This window comes from Triticum urartu, chromosome 2 (genome assembly GCF_003073215.2).
Source record: "Triticum urartu cultivar G1812 chromosome 2, Tu2.1, whole genome shotgun sequence".
Classification (NCBI taxonomy): Eukaryota; Viridiplantae; Streptophyta; class Magnoliopsida; order Poales; family Poaceae; genus Triticum; species Triticum urartu.
Window position 1 is genome coordinate 676061920 of NC_053023.1, and position 12409 is coordinate 676074328.

Here is a 12409-nt window from a genome sequence, read left to right on the forward strand (position 1 = left end):
CTTGGTACAAGTGGGCACCTCGGGCAGGAAGCCTCTGGCCCAAGGCCGGGTGAGGCGGCGAACAATGCCCTCGTCGTGACCATACCTCACGAGGAAGAAGACGACCCCCCCCCCCCCCAAGTTGTGACCGCCTCATTGGGCTGAAGAACATCATTGGGCCCTAGATGAGGGATGGACCGGGCTCCTGGTCAGTGCCCCCAAGGGGAGGCCATGCGCTGACCCTCCTAGTTGTGTCGACCACTTCCCAGGATACCCAACCTCTGGTTGTGCGATGGGTGGTCAGGTGACGGTACGAACATAGGGTTAGGGGCATAGAGGGAACCAAAGGGGGGCAGAGGAAGCAGGGGAACCGCTCCGCCGTCGCCAACCCATGGCGAGACTTTGCTCGACGAGGACGACCAGTGGCAGCGAAGGGGGAATGGCAGGGTCGGTAGTGAAGGGGTGTGGGCTCCGCCCGTGTCACCCTTGGGGACGATGCAGTTACATGAGCGATTTTTTTCCAAACCAATGTTAAGATGTTCACAAACGTTCACTATGTGTTAGTTATATATTTTGAAATTTTCTTTCTCAGCTATTCTTAAAAAAAATTACAAAATAATTAAGGAATGTTTAGCATGTATCCAAAAAATGTTCATAATATTTTTTAATACACGGTGAATAATGATCGATGCATATTTTATGTATTTAAAAATGTTTGACATCTCTATAAAATTGTTTGATATATATCTAAAATATTTCAACATGTATATTAAGAGGTTAATGTTTTTTTTAAGAAGTTCACCATGTATTTATAAATTTTTGACATATATGTGAAAAAATATGTATATATTAAAAACTATTCATTGTGTATTAAAAAATGTACACCATATATCTTCAAACTTTTTTGAACGATTTAGAAATAAATTCACCATTTATTTTGAAAACAATATTTTGTATGTACTTGAAAAATACAAGTATATAAATAAATATTCAACATTACTCAGAAAAAGGTCAGCATATATTGAAAAAATACAAATCAAACAGAAAAAAAATGTGAAAATGCATAAAACAGAAAACTAAACTAAATAAAATATCAAATGTGTCTCTAAAAATGTTTAATGTCTATTACGAATGTTCAAATTTTATTAAAATAATGTTCATACACTAAAATCGGGCGGATTAAAAAAAATCACGAGTTCGAAATAAACAACAAAAAAGGTGAGATAGTAATTAAAAATATAAAAACTGAAAATACAGAAGATTAAAATTAAAAAAACACAGAATGCCAACAAAAAGAAACGCAGAGAAGGAAAAAAAAAAGGCTCAGAACCTTTCTCGAACTGCCAAAAGGCGCTTCCTATTTCGCGCCTATAGCGTCCTACCAAATACTCCTTCGTGCTTCGTCCTCACTACTATGGGCCGGGCCATTTCGGCCTTGGAAAGGTTCCAAAGCAAAACCCGCTCTGCCCTTAACCGATTTATTATTTCTTTCTCTTTTCTTTCTTCAAATAAGTGAACTTTTCTCAAACTCATGCTTTTTTTTGAATTCGTGAAGTTTTTCCCAATCCATGAATGTTTTTTTCAAATTTATGAACCCTTTTTACAAACCCCCCCACAAATTTTAAGTTCGTGAACCGTTTTAAATTTGTTATTTTTTATGAAATATGGGGGGGGGGGGGATTCAAATTCATGAAATGTTGAAATCCAAGAACATTTTTTCAAATCCATGAACAACTGTTTCGACATCTGGGAGCAATTTATCAAATTCGTGAAGTTTTTATGAATCTGCTAACATTTTTGGAATCGATGGATATTTTCTGAATTTTGGGAACAACTCTTGGAATTCATGAACTCTATTTGGAACTCGCGAATACTCTTTGAATCAGTGTATTGTTTTTGAAATTTATAACATGTTTTGAAATTAATGATTTATTAAATTGGCAAATATTTTTGCCTATTTGAACATTTTTCAATTTCTTTAAAATTTATTGAAATGCCGGATCTTTTTCCTAATATTTGAACATTTATTTATAATTTTAAATTCTTTTAGATTTTCTATAATCCAATACTATTTTTTAAATGGGAACATTATCAAATTTGGATTTTTTGGGATCATGAATTCTTTTGAAATTTGGCATTTTTAAAAGCTCAAACATTTTCTAAAGAAAAAACCAAAATAGAAAAGACATAAAAAATGAAAGAGAAAACATAGGTGTCCCACTGCACAATGGGCCGGCCAGCCGGCCCAAAGCGCGCGCACGAGTGTGTGTTGCTACGCTAGCACCGAATAGCACGGGGATTAGTAGCTGCCCTTCCAAAACTAGAGAGTAGAAGGTTCCGAACTTGCTCTCGATCGACTACTGGGCCATGGGCAGCTCACGTTCGCAGTTGGTGAGTGATATATCCTTCTCGCGGTTGGTGAGATATAGCACTGGCGTTCTATGCTAAAATTCAATCAGGGATCCCAGCTTAAACTGGACTGGACCACACTCAAAAGTATGTCTATTTTTTCTATTTATTTATTTGATAAAGAGAGCGTCCTCTCCGATTTTCATTAGCTGAAACCACAATGTCTGTTATATCTACCAGAAGAAACATGAAATAGACGATGACCGCGTGATCTAAAGGGGTATGATGAGAACTACCCATCAGCGTCGAACGACCACAAGGGGATAAACCGGCAGACTACCGATACCTCGTAAACCAACAGACTACAACTCCCTCTCGTGAGAGCCTACAAGTCAGATCTCCAGAAGAAGGAATAAAACATAGGTTTTCTAATTTCATACAAACTGTCTGATGAGACCAGAAGAAAAGCGTAACAACAGCTTGGTCAGGGGGTAAAGGACTTTTCCTGCAAATCATCCAGCCATGATTCTGTTACTGTTAGACTTGTGTCGAATATTATTGTATAAGGTAGGTTACAGTTGGACTTGGTTTTGGACTGTGTGTAGACAGGGTAGGAGTTGTGTCCTAATAGGACACTTGTATCCTAGGCCTCTCATATATATCGGGGGTAGACACACGATGTAACCTATGCCAACATAATAGCACGGGCACGCGGGGGGAGTCGGCGGCGTGTGCCGACGCCCGGGCGGCCGGGGTGCGGTATTGTAGCGGTGTCATGAGGAGGAGCGCCCATAGTCATACCCCGGGGATGTAGCCATATCGGTGAACCTCGTTAACAAATCTCGGTGTCGTGCTCGTGTGATTGCTTGGTCCTCGGTAGATCGATGGAACGCCTCGGATTTATTCTAATTAGTGGTATCAGAGCTAGGTTGTTGGGTGGTTGCTGGATTGTTGATCTAGAGGATGGATCGTTGTCAGATCATGCGAAAACGAGATGCAAAGAAATCGGTATCGAAATTGATTGGGAATTCTTTCATGGAAGTCGTCGAGTCGCTGTGATCAGACAAGATCGGGAAGAAGCAATCGGAAGCAAAAGTCTCGGCGCGCCGATCGGATCGATGCATATTGGGCGAGTGGCGGCGGCGTGAGTTTCGGAGGACTCGACAAGACCAGATTGGATCACGTTCAGGTGTAGCGTGGGGCAATAGGAGTCCCGAGCGTGGGCGTGTGGCCGGTGCAGCAGCAAGCTACAGGCAGCGGCCCAGGGGAGCCTTAGGCAGGAGGTGGCCCATACAGTTGGGCTGCTATGCTACACGGGCTGACACAATTGGGGGCTGAAGTTCAGGATCATGTCGTGAGATTTGTTTGCACGAAAAGAAGAGGCACGATGTCCAGGTTTCACATGATACGAGTGTGCGTGTGTGTCATTGGCAGATAGATGATCTTTGCTGCTAAGGGTACACGGACATGCACTAGCAAATAGTGACAAGGAAAAATAATTGTGCAAAGAATTCTTTGGGTCAGGTTTGCATGGAATTTTTTCTGTCAAGTTTGCGAAGAGGGCTCGAAAAATATGTGAAGACGAGGACAGCGTGTCGTGCGGATCATGCATACACAGGGCGTTCAAGCAATGCACGGAGATGTGCGGGGCGGACACGACGCAGGGTGGAGTATGGTTGCAGTCGGATAATTTCGACTGGGTCGGACTGGATTGTCTGATGGATCAACGTGGATGTTGGTCAAAGCAGAAGATGGCGGTGATTTCAGCGATGACAACATAGGAGCGTGATGCTGATGGTGGCCAACTTCTGGGGCGTGGAAACACGTGGTGCAGGCCTGAGGGTTTGTGTGGCTTCGACAAGACTATTACGCAGGGTTGATTCAAGACGGTGCACTTGAGAGCTTGGAGTCGACAGGGCGCGGGAGGGTGGCACGTACAACCACCATGGAGTCATGTTGAAGGTGGAGGTGGAGTCTGATGGAGGACTACACTCTGTGCTGATGGAGGGGCTATGGCGTAAGAATTCGGAGAGTCGAAGCCTATTTCAGCGGGATAGTGAGAGACACGTGGATCAGACTAGGTACCAGTGGTCTGATGGAGGCGTGATACTCGGCATCGGTCGGTGATGATCGATGGTTCTCTGCAGTGGGAGTTGAGATAGTGGGGGCTAGCTACCCGGGAGACTCGACCAGGATAGCAGAGGCTCGACGCGGTGATAGCGGCGAGGCGTGCGGTAAGCACGGTGACACAGCGACAGGCCAAGGCACTGGTGGTCAGACATGTGGAGACAGACAAATTGTGCAGGGGTGCCAAAGCAGTGTTGACGAGTACCGGATTCAAGTTGGTGACTGGGTCTATCGGTGCCGGAAGATGGACAGGAGTTGACCATGGAGAATCTGTGAAAGTGACAGAAAGTCTGAAATTGTCAAAAGCGGAGAGAGTACATGGCCGTATATTCTGTGGTGTTCGGTGCACATGGCAAAGTGCGGGTGACAAGTACAGAAGGAGGTTGAGTGCTATAGCTGTGGGACATGTCAGAGACTATCCGGGGAAAAGGGTGAGACAACTGTGAATTTGACTCAGGGTGACACAAGGTGACGGTGAAATTCCTCCAAGTTTCAGACAGATGGTCAAGGAAGAATAGTGATGTTGAGTTCAGGTAACTCTTATTTGTGGCGTTCAATACGTGAGTTGTTCATTTTCACGCAGATAGTGGTCGGTGTGTGATGGTGTTGAACGGATTCTTCGAAAGTTGGGAGCATAAAGTAGAGTATTGAGGAACTTAATTTTGCTCGAGTATTGACTGTAAAGAAGACGAGAAGGGACTACAGTTGCAGGTGGAGTCATATGGAGTCTGGGAGTAGCAGCGGTGCTCATGGCGTATCTCAAGTCCAATGTACATGGAGGTTCGACGCACGGACGAATTCAAGGTGGTGGAGAATATTCGCCAAGGTGGAGTTTGTTAGATTTGTGTCGAATATTATTGTACAAGGTAGGTTACAGTTGGACTTGGTTTTGGACTATGTGTAGACAGGATAGGAGTTGTGTCCTAATAGGACACTTGTATCCTAGGCCTCTCATATATATCGGGGGTAGACACACGATATAACCTATGCCAACATAATAGCACGGGCACGCGGGGGGAGCCGGCGGCGTGTGCCGGCGCCCGGGCGGCCGGGGTGCGGTATTATAGCGGTGTCATGGGGAAGAGCGCCCATAGTCATACCCCGGGAATGTAACCATATCGGTGAACCTTGTTAACAAATCTTGGTGTCGTGCTTGTGTAATTGCTTGGTCCTCGGTAGATCGATAGAACGCCTCGGATTTATTCTAATAGTTACTCCCAAATCTCCACATATGTATCGCCTGGAAGTTCTCATTTGCAATCAGCACAACCATTCTTATGCTTATGTCGCTAAGTGATTTATGGACCTAAATGTAATTTCTATTACCTTTAGTGTGCTCTGTATTGTCATAACTGATTATGAATAGTTCAGAAATGTCTCTCGCAAAAAACAAACAAACAAACTGCTACTCCCGTCAACGTAGACAGCTGCTGAAGAAAAGCCATACGCGAGAAAAACAACGTCGTTCCCAGCTCCCAGGCGAAAGCGGTGAAGCTAATAGGTATTCCCTTCTCCGTAAATATATATAAAAGCGTTTGGATCACTACTCTTTAATTATAAGAGGGAGTATTATTGCCCTTGAGATTTTATGCGTGCACGTGCATGTGCACAAAGCACACGCGCACACACTGTTAGCAACTCGATTGACTGCACGCTTATGTCAAACAAATTAAAAAAGATCGAACAGCCATGATCACTCGCTAATTGCTACTAGTAAGTGTGCACGTGCTATGCACGTCACCATCAATTCAATCAAGTACTATATGTGATCATACCAAAAGAGTGGTTCATCCATCTAAAACAATAGTTTTTAGAGGAAGGTTTTCATTTATTGATCATCAAAATTACTTATCACATAGATAAGAAAAAGGCTGCCCGGTACATGTAGCTCCCGATTGTGCAGGGTTAGGGGAATGATCCGACCATTTTGGGTCTTTTGTATGCAGTCTTCCCTGCAATTTTTGTAATAAATGAAAATAAAATAACTGAACCAATGAGTTCACAAAAATAAAATGACATGTAGTAAGCTTCAGATTTTTTTTGACCCTAAAAAATTCAGTTTTTTTATTGTATGCTTCACACATTTAGTTTTTTTTTCTATTCGACGCAAGAAAAATAATAAAAACTCCTAGTTGTTTTTTGAGATGCTTCAACTCATCACGCCACTAAACCAGACACACACGTAGCCCATGTTCGCGTAGCCCAACCCAACAGGCAAAAAAAAAGGCAGGCACCCATCTCTCGCATTCGTCTTCACCCGATCCACTTTCCTCCTCTAGTTCTCGATCAGGGTTGAGTTCTCGCCCTCTCACAGATCGGATCGACGCAAGTTCGTCAGCGTTTATATTCAAAACACCACCGGCAGCAATAACCAGCGTCGCCGCCTCCTTGACTACCACCTCCGCCACCCTCGTCTGCAGCGCCTTCCCTCCCGGGCTGTACTGCTATGGGCGAATCCTATCTCGCCGCCGGTCTACACCTCTGGGCGAGAAGCCGCTGCTCGCCCTTCGGTCGGCTGCTTAGGGACAACGCCCCCCTCACGTGGACTTGGACGACAACCGAGGGTCATGTGACCTCTCCGTGTGAGGCATGGTATTGTTCTGAAAGTAATTTAACATTCTGAATTTCAGGTTGTTAAAGGTTGCAGGAACTGTTTGCACTTTTTACTACCGCGTCGCGCCACCTGCCATCCCGAAGCCAAGCAGAGCGCAAGAAGTAGTACCTCTGGCTGGCTCATTCTGAAGCACCTTGAGTGTGGAGATCGGACCACCACACTGTCGGATGATACAGCAGAGGGCAAGGGGTTTTGAAGCTTACAGAGTTACAGAAGTGCTCCTTATAGCTGAAGTTTTAACGTTTCTTTTGTGTGCGTGGGTTGTTTCTGCGTCATGTGGAGAATTACTCCAAATATGCAATGAAAGAGAACTGTCATATGCACTACTCGCAATGAAGAAAATGGTAATAATTTACAAGTGTGGTTGATGAGTCATTAACGTCATCCTACTCTGTAATGTGCACTGAGAATACCAGTGATTCTGCCTATACGTGCAATGTGCTTGGTGTGTATTGTTCATATTCAGTGGAACATGACACAAGAAAGTTTGCCCAGTTTGGGATTTCACTCACATAAAGTAGTTTGACCAGCATGGCAATGCCACTCAATAATAAGAGCAGAAGGTTAACTAATTTTTTACACAAAGGAGAAAGCTTTACTACAACACACTGCTAAACATATTACAATCTTCAAAGACAATCCACCTGGTGCCATCAGGGATGTCATCTAGTACAAGAAAAAAAATGGCACATACAGAGCTAAACTATTCCTAGCTCCAAAAAGCACGAAAAAGTGTCAAGTGCTATTTAGGAAGAACCTATTGCTTTGCATTGGTTCACGTTACCCTCACCAAGTCTCCGGCTACACTAAAGATCATACTGTACAGGTTCACACATGCTGCATCATTTATTATCCTAAAAATACATCTCTTCCTGCAAATCCATGGTTCACACACGCCCAAGTACCTGAAGCGCCACCCAGTCCAAGATCAGCTACTCTGCAATTTGCAAAAACATTCAGAAGTAATATCGTGTTAAAAAATTGAATGGAAAATGAATAGAATGCTTCCTCCTAGTCCAAAGTTAAATGGTGATCAACATACCTATGCACGTTAACAATAGGGTGTAATGAAACAAAGAAAACCATGCTCGTGTGCTTGGAGCACTTTGTGGATTTAACATAACAAAACATCCTTATAGACAATATTTTTTGTACTTTTCCCTGATGGGTCGATGTCCTTGCTTGGCTTGGCAAGTATTCTTGTTGTATGCCTTGATACTCCTCTAGACAAAGCAACATACAGTTGGCCATGAGAGAACACAGGTTCTGGAAGGTAGATGCCAACATTTGGAATGGTTTGACCCTGTGCTTTATTGATTGTCATTGCAAAGCTAAGGCGGATAGGAAATTGCTTTCTTTTAAACTTAAAGGGAAGCACATCATCTTCAGAGGGGTAGAGAGGAATTCGGGGAAGAAATACTCGCTTTCCAGCATGGTGTCCTCCTATAATTTTTGCATCAATAGCATTATCTTGAAATGCCTTAATAATAAGCCTCGTCCCGTTGCATAGCCCATTAGATGGATCCAAATTGCGAATCAATATCACAGGACAATTGATCTTCAATCTGAGTACATGTGGAGGCAGGCCATTAGGTGTGAGAGAATTCAAGAATTCAGGTGGGTAGTGATTTTGTGTGTCATCCACTGCTGAATCAAAGCTATAGTAGACTTTTTCTTCCCCGGGAAACCGCTTTATAAGCATCCCGTTTAATTCATCGACATACTCATTTTTAGTGGAAAGAATAGCACGGGAACTAATATAAGAAGTTAATCCTCCATTCTGGTAAAGTGAAGGAAAGATATCATCGATTAAGTTGTTGATGGAGGTTTTTGAATCTGTATATCTCACAACTATTTCTTCTGGTAGACGCACATAATCTTCACCAATCGATTCTTCAATGCCATTTCCAATTCTCATAAGAAAATCTGAGAACCATGGATCAGACTGTGCTCTCATATTGCGGCGGAGTTTTATTTGTTTTATATCCTTCCAGAGATAAGACTTTTGGAGTGTAGCATTTATAATCTGCGCTTTAGTGCCATGCCTAACAACAGGAAGGACTTGTCCGAAATCTCCTCCAAACACTACTACTTTTCCTCCAAATGGTGATGTACAACCTGTAATATCCTGGAGGGATCTATCAAGTGCCTCGACAACTTGTCGTTTTGTCATAACAACTTCATCCCAAACTATTAGAGATGCTCTTCGAAGTAATTCTGCAGTCCCACTTTGCTTACTAAAGTTGCAAACAGTATCTTCTTGAATATTTATTGGTACTTTAAATCTGGAATGGGCAGTTCTACCACCGGGCAAAATAGAAGCTGCAATACCAGACGTTGCTGTTGCGATGGCTATTAGTCCCATAGAGCGCACTTTAGCCAATAAAGCTTTATATAAATATGTCTTTCCTGTACCTCCTGGACCATCGATAAAGAATACTTTACACTTGTTGTGCAATACATGGTCCATTATCTCATCAAAAGCAAGTCGTTGCTCACTATTTAGGCTTGTGTACAACTCTAAGTCCTCTTTAGCAACTGTAATAGATAGTTCCTCGGATAATTCTCTCCTATTTAAGCTCTCCAAATCATCAGTATCCACTAATTCTGGAAGGTCAAATATCCTGATGTCCTTCCCCATAGAATATAGCAAATCACCAATATCTCTAAGGACCATTTGTTCAATTGATTCATTAGTTATGCCCTCTTTTTGAAAATCATCACACATCGCCTCAAAGTGTTTTTCCCATAATGCACGAACATTTGTCACCTCACAGAAAACCAAAATGGTTGCAAAGAGTCTTCTAAGTGCAGATGGCATCTGAAATGTTGCAGCTTCAGTGAGACAGTCAGAAATACTTTCATCTGCTTCAATAAGGCCTCTCTTTTCTGCAGCCTCTCTGAATGTTGAGAAAACAATACCTCCAACAGTACGCAAATCCTCAAATGACGTAGGCCCCCTCACATGATTTAGCAACACTCTCAAGTAATAACGCTCTCCTTCTGCGGGGTGAGCAGCCACAAGCCTACCTACTTGAGTTCTCTTCACACGACGTTTCCATCTCTTATGGGCTTTGTCCCATACATAGAACTCGGGGAATTCCTTATATAAAAAATTTCTAGCATAATTATCAATTGTATTCATCCTGAAAAACTCAGTAAGCATGGTCTTAGAAGATGATTCCCGCCTTATCACACTCTCTAAGTTATCAGAACCCTTATAACACAACACATGCATGTTTGGCAAATGCACCTGTAATTGTAAAACAGAAGGATGCATCTCACTGAGATTGAAGGAATAAATCCTCCATATTGCCTCCGGAGGTGATATAAATCTGGCATCTCTATACTCACGAATTTCATCAATAACTACATCTCCTGCAGCTTGTATGATAAAAGAGGCACGGTCATGACCCTTATAGATGTACTTGAATAAATATTTTACAGCCTTGATGCTGGAGCAAACTTCAAGATTTATATGGCAATTGTATCTCATAAGTAGGTACGGATTGTATGGCACAACCCATCTATTATCCAAAAGAGCACCCCTGATATGAACTCGATGACCATCATCCCTACGTCTATAGACTGGATATGAGTCCTCTCCCTAGAATGTAGCCTCTGAGAACGGACGGGGATAATGGTATCTACACTTTCCATCTTGCATGCAGAGGTTTTTACTGTTGAGAACACCACATGGTCCATGGAGCATGTGTTTAATAACTAAATCATGTAACAAAGGGTACTTATCTCTATCAGGGATCTCAGCTGAAATAATCTGATCATACTGGTCAGGGTTATTTAGTTTGTAAGACGACTTTAGAATTATTAAAAAATGTGCGTGTGGTAGCCCTCTCTTCTGAAACTCAATCACATGAACATGAGCGGCAACTTCACCAAAAAAATTCTTCTTGAATATAAGGTCCTTAAGATCCTCTAGTTTAGCCTTAAAGACTCGTGCCACTAAATCTGGTCGATCTTGTGGTAACTGGCCTGGTTCCAACTCTTTTATTATCTCTTCCCAATTTTGATTGCATGTCATTGTAAGAAATATATCTGGTTTTCCAAATCGTTGGACCAAAGCCATGGCGTCTAGATACCTCCGACGCATGTCCCGTGGACCCCCAATGAAAGTGGGAGGAAGCACAATGCGCTTGCCTATCATGCATGCACGTGTCTCGCCAGCTACAACACTATCAACCAGTCCTTGATACAAATCTGCTCGTATGAGTCTCTGATTTGATGGCTTCAAATAAAATGCTAATCTTATGGATTCAATCTTAATGTACATATCAACAATATATTGTTGCGTAAGTCGCTTTCCATAAAGTAAGACATTAAATTCCCCATCCCGAATTTGCAGTTTATAACAATAATATTCCCTTGGTGAAACACATGGACCAAAATTGCAATCCAGCCCTATATATAGGGAAAAAGAATATTTATATTAGATACATTATTTTAAAACATTAATTTTAGAATGACTACTCGATTATCATAAGAAAATGCATTTTACCTTCTTCGCTCAATTCTTTTTCTTCATGACTAATATTAATAACAGAATGTGCTCCCACTTTTGGAATACTCAAGTTCCACCCAACTTCCCCGTTAGGGAAAAATAGTGGGTAAGATAGTGGATCATAACAACCATGGTACCCTCTTATGTATTGTGGATTATCTGATTTTCCATATACCATAATGCTCCTGTCAAAATGGCATTGGGGGTCATTTCCCTCTACCCAGATTGCTGCTACTTGTGACGCGGTAGGTGCATTATATAACCGCTGATCTAAAGAAATGCTTGTGTTCAGCTCAATTTTGTACTCATCAAGACTTGACACTGAACCAAGGCTTCGAAATGTTTGGGCGTATGGATTTGATGAAAGTATACGCACCCATTTTTTAATAAGAGCCCTATCAAGATTAGGCGAGTGACGAAACCTATGCTGCAAATCTGCATCTGTGTCATAAAAGTATAACTGTAAATGCTTGGGCCCATCTTCCATTGGAACCAATTGGTCGATTCGGTGATAAATTTGTCCTTGTGCACGGAAAGTGTATACACCAGACCTTTTATTGCAATATCGTTGGTCCAAAATAACACCAAGTGAGGTAAAAGAGAAGTGAGAATTGAAGTACCGTATGTTATCTTGGAAGTACTTTGCTTCTGGATCTTGGCTCGTGTACAGTCGACGCATTTCAGCAGGAACATGGGGTATTACTATCTTGACCCTTCCGCCCATGCAACAAAATGTTGGTTTCTCAAACTGGAACCTTTTAGCATTGCAATGAATGCAATTAGGCATTGGCTTCAGAACATGATGACCAGCGGGTAAATTT